Below are 20,173 nucleotides of genomic sequence, written 5' to 3'. Positions count from 1 at the left end.
GAGCCATTCTATGATGCATACCAATCCAATGGCTATGGTGAATCACCTTGTGACTTCCAAGCACCGCCACCATATGCCTATGACTCTCACCCTCAACATGAACCTCAACCATTCTCACAAGCCTTCCCATACTAAGCACCTCCCTATGATCCCTACCCCTCATATAACCAACCACCCCTATCATATTCTTATGACCATTATGAGCAAGAGCCCTTAGAACCACCACCCTATCAAGATCACTACCAAGAACCACCTCAATACACGCAATCTCCAAGACATATCATCGTTGGAGACTTGGAAGAGGTTTATCAAGAAATGGATTCAATCATAGATGAGTTGATCTCTACAATGGAATCTTCACCCGTTGGACATGGAGTTGAAATTATAGAAGAGTGTGCACAACCTCCCAAGGAAGATGAGAAGGGCATAGTGTATATTGAAATTGACGAATATGAAGAGGTTGATCAAGAGATGACCTCGTTCATCAATGAATTTCTATCCAAAATTGAATCGCCTCTCATTAAACAAGATGAAGTTCTTGAAGATAACACCAAGCCACGTAAGAAAGAGGATGAGGTTGAAAGTGAAGAGAATTGTAAAGAGGTGGAAACAACTAAAGAGGAGCACAAGAAAGTGGACCTTGCATGGTCTAAGTGTGGGGAAGCCTCTCTCCCCAAATTACCATCCAACACAACATTTAAGTGGGTAAAATCTCTATCCCTGAGCTTTAATCTCTCACTTGAATATGGTTTGCTTGAAAATGAGGGTCAACTTAGAACTCTTTGTGGAATTAAAAGTAAAAACGAGTTGTGTAGTGGTTGGAAAATAGGTGTTAAGCTTATCAAGGCCAAGGCCTCAAGGTATAGGGATGATGTTGGGACAAGGATTACCTTATACGGATCTAGGAGGAAGCATTGGTGGAGTAAAGAGAATTCTATGTGTCAATCACCTTTATGTCAACCGCTCATCCGACAAAGCCATGAAACTCAACTAACGGATGGGTGTGAAGACAAGATATGGGATCCCGGTTCGCTATGTGAAGACCAACTATGGGGACTCATATCTTGGGTGGAACTGTGCCCGAGCTTGATGAATATGGTTGGAAATTCTGTCAACCAATTGAGAAGCAAGGATCCTTGGAGATTCAAGGATGAGTACAAACATAAGCCACCATGACAATAAGCTTCTCAAAATGTCCAACTTAAGGACTTAAACTAAAAGTGCTAGGTGGGAGACACCCCACCATGGTAAACTCTTTCCACTCTTTTAAATTTACTTCATAAGTGATTTGAGTTACCATTGTAGGTAGATGTTTCATACAAATTTGTTTGTCCAACTTAATTGTTAGCTTAGTCACATGCATGTTGTGTTTAGTAGTAGATGAATAATATCAAAAATTGCATTTTTGTGAATTGTATGATGGTTGAGTGAATAAGAGTTGTGAACACTAAGGGGAAAAAAAAAAAAGAGGGCATGGACGCGCGCGCACAACGTACGCGTACGCGTCCCGGTGCGCATGCACCACGAGCCACACTCCCGAGAGTTGGGCCTCTCTTGGGCAAACATTGTGCCTTGAGCCCAACCTGACCCACGCGGATGCGCACTACGTGCGGGCGCGCCGACTATTAGAACATGGAAGTTCGCGCGGACGCGCACCTGCCGCGTCCGCGCCGATTTTCTGCTGCAAATGATTGAGCCAAACCCCAGAGAGTTAAGCCATTTCTGGGCTACCTTTAGGCCCCAGGCCCAACCCGATCTGCGCGAGCGCATGCATCGCGCCATTTCACAATTCGTCAACGTACGCGGACGCGCATTTACTGCGCGCGCGTCCTTGCGTGTTGCCACGTTAGCGCGCACTGCACGCTCACGCATGAATCTCCCTTTCCCCCAATGCGCGCGGACGCGTACATGCCGCGCGCGCGCAGGTCTGGTGCGCGACTCCCAGGCCAGTCTCCAGAGAGTTAGGCCTGAGTTAGGCCAACTCTAAGCCCCTAGCCCAACTCCATGCACGCGTGCGCGCACGGTACGCGCACGCGTCCTTTCCTATTTTGCTCCCCCCCGCTTAAGCGCGTTGTACGCGCACGCGTAGGGCCCACGTTCTCTCAATGGACGCGAACGCGCACGGCGCGCGCACGCGCGGATTCGAATTTTCACCTACCCCAGAGACGCGAACCCTAGCGCATTCGCGCAACACACCTCTTCCCCTCTAACGTTCCATTTCTCTTCCCCCACCACTCAACTCCCAGCAACCTCCGGCGAGCGCCACTCACCGCGACCGCCGCCGCACGACCTACCTCCATCACCGTCCTTGGCCATCAATTCCCTTCTCCTCTCACCACCACCCGTCCTCTCTCTCCCTCTCACTCCTCTCACCCATCTCACCGTGACCAACCCCTCCGCCGCCACCCCGTCATCACTACCGGCGGCTCGCTCCCTCTCTGTTCGTCCTGCACATTCTCCTATCATTCTCTTCTCTCACCATCACCGTCCCTCCTCCCCTCAGTTTCTCACACCTCCGGCCAAACCACCGCGCCAGCCGTCTTCACCGCCACCGTTCACGGCGGTGCCAGTTTCTGTCTCTGCTGCCCCTGCCCTATCGTAGTCCCCCTCTCCATTCTCAGTTTCTCCCGGCTCCCAGGTTCCTGCTCCATTTCTGTTATTTCTTTTTCTGTTTTTTCCTTTTTATTTGTTCATTTATGTTAGTTCCTGGAATTGCATGTTAGTTAGCTAAATTCAAATTTTGTATGTTAGGTTAGATAGATATAATTGCTGTTAGGTAGCTAGGGCTGGATAGAGGATTCTAGGCCTGCTAATTGCTCCGTATGTGCATATCTGCTGCTTGCTTCCTTGGGTACGGTATGTTGGTTTTGGGTTGATATTCCATGCAATATGTGTTGCCAAATAATATCTGTTGCTGCTGTGCGTGATTGATGTTATTTTTTGTGCTAATTGTGCTATTTTGCTGTCCGGAAACGTCCAATTTTAAGCCGGAATGCTGTCCGATTTTCAAGGAAATTAGTTTCATCTTGATCTTTATTTCAGTTTTGGGCAAATTTCCATTTCCTTTTTGACTTCCCGGATTCGCACAATCATTGTGAACATGAACCGCAATTTCTCGTTCAATTGAGCCTATATATCATCATATCGCTAATCCACTTTTCTAACTTACTAATTTCTTTAACCGTTTTACTTCCACTCACCTTTAACCCTCTTTAACAATTCTTTCAAAAATATGATGATATTATTGCCTTTTGAATATGAGATGTTGCCTTTAATGAAGATTCCAGTCTTGGTTCATTCACTTATGTTTACTTGTTCACTTTTACATATTCAGTGCAACATCATGATTGCTCTTTGATAATTGTATCCTGAACATGCCTTCTGTGTTACATGCTAAATATTTTATATATTCTATCATATTTTTCAGGATGTCGGATAGAGGAAAAGCTATAGCCTCTGCTTCAAAAAAAAGGAAGCGCTCCAAGACCTCTACACCCCCACCATCTGCTAACTATGCAAGGAATCCGCTGAATGAGGAGGAGAAAGAAAATCAGTTACTCCCGTCCACTGATCCAACCAAATTTCCAAATCTCTACTGTGAGCTACGCCTTTCCCGTCATGCAAAGAAGAATCTGAATATTGAGAAGAAGCTGAATCTTCCCAATGATGTGAGGCGTGCCATAAACGCCCGTATTTCTGAGCTGGGCTTGGATTTCGTCGATAGGGACTTGGGACGGATTAACATCTCGTGGGTCAAGGAATTTTACTGCAATTTCTTTCGACCGGGCTTGGATTCAGTATTCTTGAGGGGTAGAGAGATTATGATCACTGAGGATGCCTTGAGGGATGCACTGCTCTACAGAGTTGGTACTCCTGAGACTTGTGCCTACCAGCAGGCAGAGGTAGCTCTCCTCTCCATGAATTTCGACTATGAGGCACTTAGGCGCGTGATTGCTACACCAGATGCTTCTTGGGTAATGGATTCGAGCAACACAAAGCCCAAGGGCATGCTATTTGCACATCTGACTAGGGAGGCTAGGACTTGGCAACAAATATTTGCCCACTATGTCTTTCCTACCACTCACTTTTCAGAGATTCCGATGGATATGCTAGTCTTGATTGGGTGTGTCATGGAGGGGAAGGAAGTATATTTTCCCCGACTGATTAGGCATAGCATGTGGAGAGCTCATATTCGCGGCTTGTTACCGTTTCCGACACTGGTTACTAGCTTAGCTGAGCTAGCTGATGTCCCGTAGGAGGACAATGACGTGACACCACCACCTCCAGATGACGACGACAAGGAAGTTACTATTCCCTGGGGTGTGTGGGTGCACGAGAGGCCCTCGACCAGCCGCCGTTCTCGAGCTAGAGCGGCAGTCGAGGCAGCTATACCATCTTCTTCGACAGCAGCCCCACCCCCTTCAGCACCCGAGCCCACTTACCTACTGGTTCAGCGTCTGTTTCGGTTCTTGGAGCGCGAGAGGCTCCATGTCAGACGCCGACTGGATCGGATGGATCAGGCACTCATCTCCCTTGGCGCTGAGTTACCTCCGCTTCCAGACTCTCCGACCTCCGATGAGCAGGATCATCAGGAGGAGGATGCGGATGAGCCACTTCAGCGGGATGCACCTCCAGCTGCCCCTGACACTACAGAGCCACCATAGACTCATGAGGTCCCAGAGCCACAGCCCGAGCCTGAGCCTATCGTTGTACCTCCCACTGATCCTCCGGTTTAGCATCGCGGACGATGCTTGGTTTTAAGTGTGGGGAGGGCACCGGTAGCATTATTTGGGAACCGGTGAACTTTTCGGCCTAGTTATCTCATTTTGCACATCTTTGTATATATTTTGATGCATTTCTAGTTTGCTTTGGATACTTTTATTGCTTATTTTGGATTTTAGATATTTTGATGCTTTTGGATATTTTTAGATGTTTTGGATGATAGATTCCGTACTTTTAGTTGGATTCTTCTTTATACATTTTGTTTATCTTTGTTTTTAGTTTGTAGTTGTGATTAGAAATCATACTTTGGATTGCAAATATTTAGTCACCCTTTTTGCATAATATATTGGTTCTAAGTGAAAAAGCAAAGGGTGAACTAAGAAAATTTTTGAACTTTTCAATCACAACAATGCTTAGTCAAACATTAAGACTTTTCAAGAAGTTTAAATATAGGGCATTGACCCAATTGATTGAAAGAGAATTTTTTTTGAAACTTGCTTGAATTTCATACCTTGTGAAGCATGTATTGAATTGAGAACACAAGCTTGTGAGACTTGAGCCTATTGATGTGGTTACATTTTATAACCACTTATTTTCCATTCTTGTGTGAAATTGTTCTCTTTCCATGATTGTGATCCTTGATTTGCTTGATTCTATATATCCGTTTATTTCTTGTGTTTGTGCATTTATATGATTGAGGCCATTCTTTCATTAGCCACTTACCCAAATAGCCAACTTTTTACTCTCCATTGTTAGCCAATTTTGAGCCTATGCTTAACCAACTTATTCTTATTTTAGCACATTACAAGCCTAAGGTAGAAAACCAATGAAAAGTCCTTGTTTGGATCTTTGATTGACCTAGGCTAGTGAGAGTGTTTTATTATTCAAAGTTGGTGAGGCTTGGGAACATTGGATGGGATAAAAAGGGGCAGTACACTTTTATGTTTAGGAATTGGGCACATATTCATGTATTGATTAAATGTAGAGACCTTATGCATTGATGTTCTTGTATTTAGTTTGAAAGAAGAAAAAAAGAAAAATATATATATAAAGAAAAGAAAAAAATGATGAAAAGAAAAGAAAAATGAAAAAAATGATGATGATGAAAAAGAAAAAAAAAATAATACAATAAAGAAGGGACAGAATGCCCCAAAGTGAAGTCAATAAAAAGGGGATCAATGCATAAGTATTATGAATCAAATAAGAATGCATGAGTATGTAAGAAAAAAAAGTGAAGAATGGGTAGTTAGAATAGCTTGCATTTGTATAGGTCATTAAATAGGTTAGGTGGGAAAGTCTATGCTAATCAAAGATTCAAATCCTAGTCCACTTGACCATAAATGATCCGACCTTGACCCTAACCCCATTACAACCTAAATGAAAGACCTCATGATGAATGTATGCATGCATTGAATAAGTGTTGATTGTTAGAAGAAAATCAAATTTTGGAAAACATGATTAGAAGAGAATTGAGTGAATTAACCCTTAAACACTTGAGTGAATAGAGCGGATACACATCCGGTGAGGGTTCAAAAGTTCAATCACATGTGTTCACCCATATTATCTATATTCTTGCAAGTTTGAACTCTTTTTGACAATTCAATACAATTGTGGTTTGGACTTAGTCCTTATTGCCTAGCTCTTGTGCTTACACATGCTCTCTTGGGAATTGATTTGTTTGAACTAAGCATTTCCAATTGCTTTAGATAATTGCACTTAGATAGGACTCATATAGTTTAGTTGCATTCAATAAATGTCATAACCCTTAGTTCCTTCTTATTTTAGCATGAGGACATGCTAAGGCTTAAGTGTGGGGAGGTTGACAAACCCCAATTTGACGGTTTGTTTTGCATTGAATTTAGAGTATTTTGATAACCTTTTGTCACATTTAGCCTAGGAATTAGCATGATTTTGTTATCTCTCCCATATTTGTGCTTAAGTGTAAAAACATGCTTTTTAAGCCTTATTTTGATGAATTCTAGTTCTTCTTTGATTCCATAAGATGCCTTGATGTGTTTGCTAGTAATTCCAGGATTGAAATAGGCTAGGCATGGATCAAAGGAAGCAAGGAAGGAAGCATACAAGTGGAGAGAAGCATAAAAAGTCAAAGAAGCAAAGTTAGCCATGCACGCGCGCGCGCACAAGGCGCTCGCGCGCACATCGCAGAATTAGCCAGGGACGCGCACGCGTACCGTGCGTGCACGCGTCGATGAGGGCACATGACCTCACTAATGCAACACGTGCCTGGCGATTTGAGAGGGTTTCTGAACCCATTTTTGGCGCCAAATTGCTAAGGGAAAGGAATAAAAGAATGAAGGATTAGGGGGAAGGAGGATCATCATCACTTTTTGACTAACCATCATTCCCAACCACTAATCACTTTTAGTTTAGAGTTTTAGAGAGAGAAGCTCTCCCTTCTCTCTAGAATTAGGATTAGGTTTAGTTCTTAGGTCTAGATGTAGATTCATGTTCTTCTACTTCTACATCTCAATTCCTTGTAGTTACATTGATTCTTCTTCCATTCTTTTATTGCAATTTTCTTTATGTTGTTCTTGTATTTTGTTGTAGATCTAGTATTGTTCCTTCTACATTCTTCCAATTCAATAAGAGGTAATTCATAATAAATGCATCTTCTTTGCTTTTCTATTGTTGATCTCTTGTTTTTGTAGTTGTAGATTCCTTTAATTCTTGCATTTAATAATGTTTACTTCTCTTGCACTTTATGTGTTTGTTGAAATGTCTCTTTTAGTTTTAGTGTAGATTTTGTTCCTCTTGGCCTAGGTAGAGTAATTAGTGACACTTGAGTTATCTAATTCCTTTGTTGATTGATAATTGGAGAGATTGCTAATTGGTTTGGAGTGCACTAAAGCTAGTCCTTCCTTGGAAGTTGGCTAGGACTTGTGGCTCAAGTCAATTCATCCACTTGACTTTCCTTTAATTAGTAAGGGTTAACTAAGTGGTAGCAATGAATAATTCTCATCGCAATTGACAAGGATAACTAGGATAGGACTTCTAGTTCTCACACCTTTCCAAGAGCCTTTTATAGTTTTTAGTTTATTTTCATTGCCATTTACTTTTCATGCTTCTTATCCAAAACCCCAAAATAACTCATAACCAATAACAAGACACTTTATTGTAATTCCTAGGGAGAACGACCCGAGGTCCAATACTTCAGTTTATAAATTTTAGGGGTTTGTACTAGTGACAAACAACTTTTTGTATGAAAGGATTATTGCTTGGTTTAGAAACTATACTTTACAACGAGATTTTATTAGTGAAATTCTAAACCGTCAAAAATCTATTCATCAGGGACCCCTTGTCTAATTCCCCTGCTAGGACTAAAGTTTTTTGTTTTGCTTCCATTCCATAGGATGTTGTAACTGATTGATCTAACCTCCTCCATAATGATGTGAATGATTTTCTCAGGGAGCTTTAGTTCTAGGAGGCTTTCTTGAATAAAATTCCAATTGATTGTATCATATGCTTTTTCAAAATCGCTTTTGATCGCCATGTAGTTCTTCTTCCCTCTTATTTTCTTCATAGAATGCATTACCTCCTTTGCAATAAGGATGTTATCTTGAATCTTCCTTCCTGGTATGAAACTTGATTGATGTGGACTAATTCTGTCATTTAGGTGAGGTTTGAGCCTTTGCACCAGGATTTTGGTTATAATTTTAAGTCCGACATTGCATAAGGCTATTGGCCTAAATTGTGTGACGAATTCTGGGTGTTGGAGCTCTGGGATGAGAACTATCAGATTGGAGTTAGAGTCCTTCAAAAGGGTGGGATTCCGCCAGCAATCCTTGATGTAGTCACACACTTTGCGCTCTAGAACCTCCCAGTTATTTTTAAAGAAAATGGATGGAAAAATCCATCCTTTCCTGGAGCCTTGAGTGAACCAATGCTAAAAAGGGCCTTTTTGATCTCCATATCTGTTGGTATCATCTCCATATTCCTGCAAACCAAAGGGTCCAAGTTAGGCATGTTTATATTATCTAACCGTAGCGGAGTGATGATTACCTCTTCTTGGTAAAGTCTTTTGTAAGAATTGATGATGTGATCTTTCAGTTCTTGTTCCTCCTCTATCCAATTTCCATTAGCATCTCTAAGCTTGTGAATCTTGTTCTTTCTTCTTCTTATAATGGCTTTAGTGTGATAGAACTTTGTGTTTCTATCCCCTTCAACCACCCACTGCTCTCTAGATTTTTGGAGCCAGAAAACTTTCTTTTTGTCAATAATGTCTTCTAGTTCTCTTTTTAGGTTTGTTTCCAAATTATCCAGAAAAGGATTTTTCCTGTAGCTAATGCTTTTTTGGATGCCATTGATTCTGTTTAAAAGTCTTCTCTTTGTCCTGAAAATATTTCCAAAGTCCATTTTGTTCCATTTACTTAGATCTTTCCTGAGACTGTTAAAGTTGTGAATGAACATGCTGTCCTCTTTCCAATATTTTTCCAAAAACGGCCTGAAATCCAGGTGCATTGACCACATAGCTTCGAATCTGAAAGGTTTGTCATTCCTGCAATATGTTTTTTCATTTTTCGTTAACAAAAGAGGATGGTGGTCAGATCTGGTTCTAGGCAGGACTTTAACAACCGTTTCTTGGAATTTGGTTCTCCACGAGAGATTAGATAGAGCCCTATCCAATCTTTTGAAAACTCTATCGTATCCTTCCCATTGCGGCCCTCTCCAGGTAAACCTAGTTCCAATAAATTCTAGATCTACTAATCCGCATCTATCAATCCAATTAGCAAAGTTTTTGCACATTCTAAGATCAATAGGTCTGCCACATTTTTTCTCAGTCTATCTTTTATCTCGTTAAAATCTCCTATTAACAGCCAAGGTTCTCCCATGTTTCTTGCTATTCTTTCAATACTCTGCCAAATCACTCTTCTATTGTTTGGTTGTGGACTCGCATAAACCGCTGTGAGGCACCAGGGATCTTGGTTGTGACACTGGACTCTTGTATGTATGAATTGCTGGTTAGATTCTAATGTTGTAATAGAGATACTGTTGTCCTTCCAGCATATCCAAATTCCTCCTATAAATCTTTGAGCTTCCTCAATAATGAAATTGTTAAAACCAGTACCTTGGATAATTCTTCTAGCATTATTACCGCTAACTTTTGTTTTCAACAGGATCACAATGTCAGGATTGTATTGTCTTAAGAATTCTTTTAAGGTGCGTCTAAAAGCACAACTAGCCGCACCTCTAACATTCCAAGACATTATAATCATTAAAACCCTTGGAAGGAATTAGTTTAGCTGCATATCTGCAGCTATGCCTTTCTCTCTCTCACTGATTCTGGGAGTTTCACACTCCACTCCTATTATCAGGTCTTCTATCTCCTTTTGCATGTCTATTTCCATAGGCACATCAGATCTCTATTCTAGCTCTCTAGGGTCTGGTAGTTCTTCCTCCTCCACTTTGTAGTATTCTTGCTCTTTGTTGTTGGTTGTTTGGAAAATTTGATTTTGCGTGTCATCATTCGCTACCTTCCAGTTCTCCTTGTATTTAGCTATATTGTTTTCCTTGTTATTCTTGTTGCTTTCTCCCTTGTATATCACTTTCTTTGTGTTGTTCTGATTTTTTCCTGCTTGTATTTGTTGATTTTGTGCCTGAGTCAGTTCTATCTGGTTGTTCTTGTTTTTTTCTGTGTTGCTCTTTTCATTTTGATTCTTATTTGGTTGTTTTGTCTCTTTTCCTTTGCCTCTTTGATTATGTTCTTTCTCCTCTTGTGCTGCTTTTTTGTTGTTTTCTGGCTCTCTTTCCTCCTTATTTTCCATTCCACTTTCATCTGGCTCTTCTATTTCTAACACACTATATCTTGACTTATTATTTTTCTTGCTTTCTTTCTCTTTGATGTGGCTGGCACCAACTTTCTCTTTGTTCATTTCCTTCCTCACTCTCCTTTGTCTCTGGATTATCATCCATGGGCCGTACTTATCTGATTCCTGCTTCATTGTGGCTTCATTTCCTTTTGCTTTCTCTTATTCATTTTTTCCTGCTGCTTCTTGAGTTACTGCTGCTGTTTCCATATTTTTTGCTGCTTGTTTTTCCTTCTCTTCTTTCTCCTTTTGTTGCTGCTCTTTTGCCTCTTTTAATTCCTTCCAAATATCGCAGTTTTTCTGTTCATGGTCTACTTTGTCACATGTAAAGCAAACTTGGTGTGTGCCCTCATACTCAACTTGATATTCCTTTCCATTTACCATGTATCTTCCTAACAGTGGCTTAGTTAAGTCCACCTCCACGCATAGCCTTGCGAATTTTCTCGACAGAGATGCGAGGTGTTGTAATCCACTTTATAGATTCTGTCTATGAGGTCACCTATTTTTCTTAGACGCTTTTCATTGTAGAGTTCGATGGGAAGGCCTGGAAGTCTAACCCATGTTGTGATTTTGTCAATCAAGGTAAGAATGGGATTAAAATTTGGCTCCCAGAGTCTTAAAGCCAAGTAGTGGTCATATATTTTCCAAGGACCATCAAGGAGAGCATGATCTAAGTCATCCTCGGCATAAAACTTCACCAGGTAGAAGTCATTGCCAAGGTCTATGACATCCACTCCACCAAATCTGCCCCACATCATTTCTAGCCTCCTTTTCATGGCTGCGTATCCAATCTATCTTCCCATGAGTTTAACAATTAGGGATTTCCACCATGGCTTCCAGAGTTCTCTTTTAACATTATCATTTATAACAATGTTGAACAGACCGTTTCCCATATCCACAACTGATATGTTTTCTTTTTCTTTTTTCCTTACATCTTCTCTTGGTTCTGTTGTTTCAAGTATTTTCTCCTGGTCACTCATCAATTCTTCATTTTTGGTCTCTGATAGGTCTTCATCGGATGTTGCTCTAGCTCCAGCGACCATGTCCGCATAGGACCTCGTTCTCTGATTCTCTACTTTATCTTCCATCCAATCTTCATGACGAGGGACAAGCGCTTGTGTGCCTGAGAACCCATCTTCCCCTTTTCTAATCTTCTTGCTGTTCCTTGCTTGGTTCTCATGTTCCTGTGGTGGTCAGGAGTGCTCATTAGGGGACCTTTCCGGCCTATCATTGCCAGTCATAGGCAGTGGTGGCTGTTTGAAACGTTATGTTGTGTAGAGAAAAAGAAGAGAGGGTGCTAACGGCTAGTTGACAATACAACACATGAGAATGCTTTAACTAATAGTTGATATACACAAAGAAATAAAAAGATGTACGCAATAAATTCTAACTTGCTGCACGAATATTTAAAGTTCAGAAAGAAGTAGAGAGCGACACAAGCCAAATTGGAGTTCATCACTTTCTATTGTTTTTTCTAATCAACAAATCCATACCATATATAAGCATACATCACATTCTTGTCTAGATTTTTTATTCAAAATACAAACAAATCACTTTTCATCAAAATTACCCAAATTTTTTATTTGAAACTATGTAAGTATGACAGTGGCACATAGGCCTCCAGAGGATATGATTAATAAAAAAAAATCGAACTAAGAGTATAATATATAAATAATTAAAAATACTGTTACCTCTTAACATATTTGTCGAAAATATTTCCTTTAGCAAGAGCACCTATAACAGTGTGAAAGATACGCACATAATTGAGAGTGCTTCATATGAGATGACATAAGATAAGATTAGAGGGAACCTACAGTTAGGAGGAGTGAGAAGGAAGGAAAAGAGAACTTTGGAAATGTACAGAAAACGGTAAGTTTGGTAGTGAACACCTTCACTATCACAGGCACACGTTGCTGTTTGGTATCCCAAGCTGATCGGCCCAGAAGTGGTTGTTGCTGCTGACATCCCAGGAATGGTGACAGGACAAGTGATGCCATTCCCACACACAACCGAAGGGAGGCTCCTATGGTGTCTGCTACTTATCCTCTCACTTGAACAAATAAATCTGATCACTTTACTTTAAACCTTTTTAATTTTATTTCCAAAATATCCTCTATAAAAATAAGGCAAATTGTGGTATCTATAACTTTGGTGTGAAAATTGTTGAACTTATGGTAAATTTTAAATATTAAAAGATTATTTATTTTTATATTTTTTAATTTAAATATTAATTTTTATTTTTTTTAGTAAATTAGGCAAGTATATATAGACACCATAGTATGCACCTAAAACACGTTGAATCCGTCGGGCCGACCCGCTAAACCCGCTAAAAAGGGCGGGTCGAGCTAGGATTTGGAGCCCGCCAAATTAAAAAAATCTGCCAAACCCGCACCGTCAAATTTGCGGATTTTGGCGGGGCGAGACGGGCCGGTCCACCGGGCCGAAGATTTTTATTTTTATTTTTTTATTAAATAAGAGTGATTACTATTATAAAATTAATAATTATAGAACTTTCAAACACTTTTTTTTGTTTTTGTTTTTATTCTTCTTTTAGTTATTAACTTTATTTATTTTATTTTATAATTTCGTATATTTGTTCAAATTATGAGACTTATTTTTTAAAATAAAGATAGTTCTATTGACAAATATTATTTTGAATAATTTTATTGAAGTTAAAAATTAAAAAAAAAAGATAATAAAAAAATTATATTAAAATTTGACTATTTTTTATTTGTATTTGATTTTTTAATTATTATTTTTTAGTTAATTTTAATGAATTTTATTTTTCAAAAAAAAGTCAAGCGGGCTAGCCCGCCGACCTGCCAATCCGTCATAAAACGAGGCGGACTAGCATTTTGAACCCATTTTAGTTGGCGGGGCGGGTTGGTCCACCCCATTTATGGGGGCTCTACGCGGGGCGGGGCAGGTTGGGACGGGCCGACCCGCTTTGCCACCCCTAAAAATAATCAACTTATAGAATATAGTTCAACCTAAATTTTTAAATTTGATTCAAATAACTAATTAGGGGTTTAGGACAGGCAATTTATACATGTTGGGTCGATCTATTTTAAAATCAAGAGATTAATAAAGTAAAAAATAAAAAATCTAATTATAATTAGAATATGAAAAAAAATAGTCTTCCTTATATTTATCCCTTTAATATATTATTTTTCCAACTACAAGATTCGAAGTAAAATCTTTTTTGAAGAGAAGGAGAATGATATGTGCTTTAAATATTTTTGTATAAAGAGTTCAAGTATTATTTAAAAGTTATTAGTTTATATTTTAGGATGTTTAATTTAATTTAATGTATTCGGATTTTGTTTATTTAGTTACTATGTTGAATTTTATGTTAGTGGACTTAGGATTTTTGTTACTTTAACCTAATAAGAGGTTATAAATACTTCCTAAACTATTGTAATCGACTAGTCGTCATATAAAGTGATTTAGATGTTTAAAAACTCCCTTTTGGTTTTATAATGAAACCATGGTGTGGACAAGTGAAGTTCTCTCTTGTTACATCGGAGAATTGGGTAGAAAGTTGAGTGAGTTCCTTCGATTCAATTTCCAAACTATGGCGTGGACAAGTTTGGTTGAGGAGTCATTTTCTTGTTGCGTCAAAAAATTGCATAGAAAGTAGAGTGATTCTCTTTATATTCAGTTTCAATCTATCATTTTTATTTCAGTTTAAATTTTAATTTATCTTTTTCTATTTTAATTCTTATCTTCTTATTTATTATTAGTTCTTTTTTCTTATCACGGATGCCCAAAAAAATAGAGAGAGGATACCTGTAAAAAACATTTCAATATTCAAGTTAGTAAATATTTAAAAGGTATAATAATTCTATGAATATATAATTATATATAGAATGTTAAATATGATATAAAATTTATAAAACTTATCATGTGATATTTGTCGAGATTAGATAAAAAAAAAGGTTTATTTTACAGGCAAATGATTAATGAAGGTAAATAAAAACGAAATATGACTCATAATGTACATAAAGACAAAGTTATAGTATAATGGATTAGTCTCATATTTTGTTTACCGATCATATGATTCGGGCTAAACTTACAAAATAAAATAAATTATAACTCAGTTAAAAGATAACGTGACTAATAATATGGTGATCTCTCAAGCTTAGTTAGGTTATTATGTCGATATTTATTCAAAAAATAATTGAATGATAAGAGTTATTCAATCAAGACAATTATGTGGGGGATATTTTTGTGCTTGAGAACAATTTTTCATGAAGTAAACTACCAAAATGATACTAAAAAATTTGTACCGTTGACAAAATGAACCCAAAAAAATGCTAACGACAAATAAACTCTCGAAAGATTTTAAAACACAACAAAAAATTAAATATTAAATATATATTCTAAAAAATGAATTCAGAGATCAAATTTTAATGCAAATTTTTGCAATCATTATTAAAAAAATAAAATATTTTTATTTTTCATCCTTAAAATTTGGTAATTTTTTGCCAAGTGAATTTTTTTTAAAAGCTTTTATTATGAATGACCATATTTTTTGAAAAAAAATTAGAGATCATATTTTGCTCCAAATTTGTTTGTATACTTTCTAAATATTTATTCAAATATTGCCATAAAAATTAGATCTAATAGATAAGCCGTTTGATAAATATAAAAGTTTGTTAGTTACTTACAAAAAAAATAATGTTTATTGGTTAATTTTTGTTGCATTTTCAAATCATTCAGGGATTTTTTTTTCGATAACATCTTTTAGGAATGTTTTTATCAGCGGCCGAATATTTTGGATATCAAATTGGTAGTTAACCCATTTTTTATGGCATGCATATAGCATTTAATTGCATAGAACTGAAAAATTTGAAGATATGTATCCATTTTTTTTTGTGACTTAAGATGTGTATCCATTGATAGAATTAATTGTATTTTCCAAGGATATATTGATCAATTATCTTGAGTATATTACCGACCCACAAAAATTTATTAATAAATTTTTTCTCACTCAAAATAATTAATTATTAAATATTTGCATATATATTGAATAAGATATCATGTAAAAATAAAAAAGTTGAAGAGTAAAGTATCATTTTTATTCCTAATGTTTGGGATAAGTTCCATACTTGTCTCTAACGTTTTAATCGTCCTATTTATAATCCTAACGTTTTGAAATCGTATCAATGTTATTCTACCGTTAACTCTACCGTTAATTATATTAAAAATCTTTTAGAAAAAACTTTTAATAATAAAAGAACCTCTCTCAACTCTTCATTCTTCGGAATACATAACAAAAAATACAAAAAAAACCCTTTCTCTTCTTACTCGCACTCCACCGTCGCATCATTACCATACAAAATGTACAACCCTACCGATGAAGCAGCGCTGCTGCAGTAGTAGCAAGAACCAAACAACGACCAGTCCCAGCAAGAATGGGAAATGATGGCGTGTGCGTGGCTGAGCTCGTAGAGGCGAAAGAAGGTGATGATACCCGAGGTCGAGGATGGCCTGACACCAACCTCACTTCTCTCTCCGAAGGTCTTCGATCCGTGCTTCGCTCCAATCTCTATCTCAGACTCATCTAGCTGCCGCTCCCTCTCTGGGAGAGAGGTTCCTCGAATACCACCATGCGGCAGAAGTCGCAAAGCTCATCATCAAGGAGAATTAGAAGAACATGAACAAGAAAAACAAAGGGTTTGGAGGATCTGGTGGGGGACTAAGTTTTCAGCAAAAGCATTGGCGCTGAGCTTCCTCTTCAGAGGATTGGAAGAAGGAGGTCACGTGGGTAGGAGACTCATTAATTTGGCCGACGACAGTTTTTGAGCCTGGGTTTGGGAAATTCTGTGGCGGAAGCATCTCTTAGGGCATTTTTGGGAAATGACCGGATGTTCTTGCAACGGCCTCTTTTGATCCATGTCATGACACCTTCGTCTTTGGCGTTAACTAAGACTGTTGCGCATAAGATTCACGTAGGAGATCTTTGGCGGTGACAGAGATCTTTTTAGGTTCTTGAAGCGACATAGGTCGAACTATCTTCCGTCATCGTAGTCGATGGCATTGCCGGAGCTGATTGCGAAGAGGAAGGACATTTCTAGCAACAAGGAGGAGGAATTAGTGGTGTTTCAGTGTAGAAGGCAGCATTGATCAGAACTTAGGAGATATGGATGCAGGTCGGGTTAGTTAGGGATGTTGGGTTGGATTTTTTGGGCATATTCCAGCGCCAAAAAAAAAGAATATTCTTGTCCACGTGTATATTCCGTTAAAGGGTTTTAACAAAATTGATGGAATGATGACATAGATACAATTTTAAAACGTCAGGGATATAAATAGGACGATTAAAACGTTAGAGATAAGTTTGTGACTTATCCCAAACGTTGAGGACAAAAATGATACTTTACTTAAAAGTTAAAAGTAGAAAAATATACTTGCCTCATGATGGGTGCCAAATGTTCTTGTATAGCTTGTCCACTTTAGAATGATCTTAGGTCTTTCTTGATTGGATGAGTTATTCCTCGGATGGAGAAGAACACAGAGTGTGGGCTACCTAAAAAGACTTTTTGACACTCAAATCAATAAGGGTTTAAAATGTATAAGAATTTTACGAATATAGAATGTGAGTAAATAATTTATAGGCATATAGAAATCATAAAACTAATCATATCTTATTTGTTGAGATATAGAAGGTGTCTTTTTTCTTTACAAAGATTAATGAATAGCTTTGATGTTACTGAAAAATTTAGTAATAAAAAAAATTAGTCAAAAACAATCACAATTTGTTATATTTAATATTCATTAATTGTTGTAACTGTCTAGTTATTAAATCGATAAAGAAGATCATTAAATTCGTCGGTTACAAACTTAAAATTCAGACAAATAAAAATTTTGAGTTATAACTCGAGATAAGTCTCAAAGTGGTCCCTGAAATTACACTCGAATCTCATAGTAGTCCCTGAACTTAAAAGGTACCCATATTTGTCCCTGAAGTTGCACTCCAAGACTCAGATTTGTCCTTCCGGCACATTCCATCCACCTGACACTACCGAAAAGCTGATCTGGACTCCTCCGTGACACGCTGGCCAGGTAACGGCTAGCTGACGTGGATTAGTAAACTTTTATGGTGCAATTTGGTTCCTAAATTAAAATTAAAAATTTTAATCCCCAAATTTAATCATCATTCTCTTCTCTACAGTAATCCCTCTTTTCTCTACAGGCATAGATCTTCATATCCCAAATTCACAAGATTTTTCTTTTTGTTTATTTTTAGTTGAAGTATCTTATAACAATAACAACAATTAGAGTCTTCTTAACAACCATTATTTGAACAAGTTTAACCGCTTTTATCCCTTTTTTTTCTGTAAGAAAGATGGTGAGATTATAACATAAAAAAAGTTATGTGATATATATAATTAAAGAAATAATGCAAAGTTTAGTTTCTAAAATTATGAACGTTCATAAAAATTTGTTGACTTTTAAAAATGATTAAATTGATTCCTAAATTCATAAATTGTGAATCTCAACTCATCTCTAATGCTAATATAAAATGTTAAAATGTCAATATGACATTTGTAAACAAAAAGATGATATGATTAATATTTTAATATGATCAAATTAGTGTCTTAAATAAGTTAATTATGTTTATTTTGCTTAATTAGTTTTTTATTAATTAGAGACTAAAATAATAAATATTAAATTAGGTAAATTTTTGCTATTTTTTGTTTCTCTAATATTACCCTTAATTAATTTGAAATACCTATTTAATTATAATAAAATTTTAGACATGTCATTTTAATGGAGATATCATATGATTTGAAATGCCATAATATAACACTTTATATTAATACTATGTGAATGCCAGTTAAATTAGGATGATGCATAGTTATTTTGGAACAGGATTCGAAAAAAATGTAATGTAGTATATAATAATAACGAATGTAACTTTTTAATTCCATAAATACAAGAGATAGATTTTTGTAAAATCATATAAAAATATAAAATTGAATTTTGTAAAATATTTTAATTAAACTAGAGTTAAATCAGTGTATAAAATGTTAAATACACAGACATAGTATGTGACTTTTAATTAACAAAACATATGCGTGCTTTCAATGAAATTGTAATTTGTAGTCTCTTTCACATCCATATGGAGAAGAGAAGAGAAGAAAAGAAAAGAGAGGAGTTACTACTATAGAGAAGAGAATAATAATTAAATTTGGGGATTAAAATTTTTAATTTTGATTTAGGAACCAAATTGTACCATAAAAGTTTACCAATCCACGTCAGCTAGCTGTGACCTGCTGATGCGTGAGCATCTTTCCTATCTTTTCCTAATGAATTTGCATTTAAATTGTTGAGTTTAATCAAGAATTAATTATCTTTTAGCCACTATTGATGTTACTTTGAGTTGTGTGCAATTCTGTTTATTTTAGGTAGCATTTGGCTGAATTTGATAGAGTTTCCGCAGAAAAAGAGAAGAAGGCGAATGATGCTGTCAACCCTGACCTCTTTGCACTCAAACCTGAATAACTCGAGCTACAGAGGTTCAATGAACATGATTCTAATGGCGTTGAAAAGCTAACTTCCAAAGTTTTCCAACGATATATAATAGTTCATACTTCTTCTCCAACCACGCTGCCAAGGCTGCGCCTAACTTGAGATTTCTCAAATTAAGCGCAAAACAGTAATAAGCATGCATAAGGATTAGACCTCCATCAAGTTAGGCGCAGCCATCAAGCCCAACACGCCTTTCCTCACTTCATTCACACCAAGTAAGGCACAGCCCATCACCAAGTTAGGCGTGGATCCTGCAAAGCAAGTGGTCCCCACCCATCAACGGATGACTTGTTAATTAATTCGAATTTAAATTCAAATCCTAATTTTTAAGAAAAGATATTATTTTTAGTTTTAGAAGATAGATTTTAAATTTATTAGGATTAGATATAAATAGGGAGATTCTAACTCAACATTATTCCATTCAGAGACTTCTAATTCTATACAAATTTACATTCCATAATCCTAGTTTTCTACTCTGAACCATGAGCAACTAATCCTCCATTGTTAAGGTTAGGAGCTCTGTCTATTTGTATGGATTGATTTTATTGCTTTTTCTATTTTAATTCATGTATGGATTTATAATTTAAGAATTGTTTTCACTCTTTTATCTTATGAATTTGGGTAGAACGGAAGTATGACCCTCTTTCTATTTGAGTTCTTATATAACTTGGAAAAGCTCTTTACTTGAACAACAGCTTGAAAGCATATTCTCCTAAATTTTCATTATCTGGATTTAACGGGATACGTGACATATAATCCTTTTATTTTTGGGTAATTAGAATTTTGTGGCATATGAACTGGAATTTGATCATGCAGCTTCTAATTGGAATTAATTAACCAAGGAATTAGCAGTTAATGAATTTTAGAGGAGACTAGAAAGGTCTAATGAATTAGGGTCTAGTCACATATAGTTTGCCATAAATTAAATCCTACATGATTAAAATAGTTAGTAAGAAAAGTTAATCCGGAAAAATAGATAACTCCGAAACCTTAACTGTTTTCTCCATATTTTCTTCCCAACTCATTTACTTGCCTTCCTTCAATATTTTTTATATTGTTTAATGTCTTTTATATTGCCCAAACATTACTTT

The sequence above is a fragment of the Arachis hypogaea genome, chromosome 20 (genome assembly GCF_003086295.3).
Source record: "Arachis hypogaea cultivar Tifrunner chromosome 20, arahy.Tifrunner.gnm2.J5K5, whole genome shotgun sequence".
In the NCBI taxonomy this organism is placed as follows: domain Eukaryota; kingdom Viridiplantae; phylum Streptophyta; class Magnoliopsida; order Fabales; family Fabaceae; genus Arachis; species Arachis hypogaea.
This window is presented reverse-complemented; position numbering follows the sequence as displayed.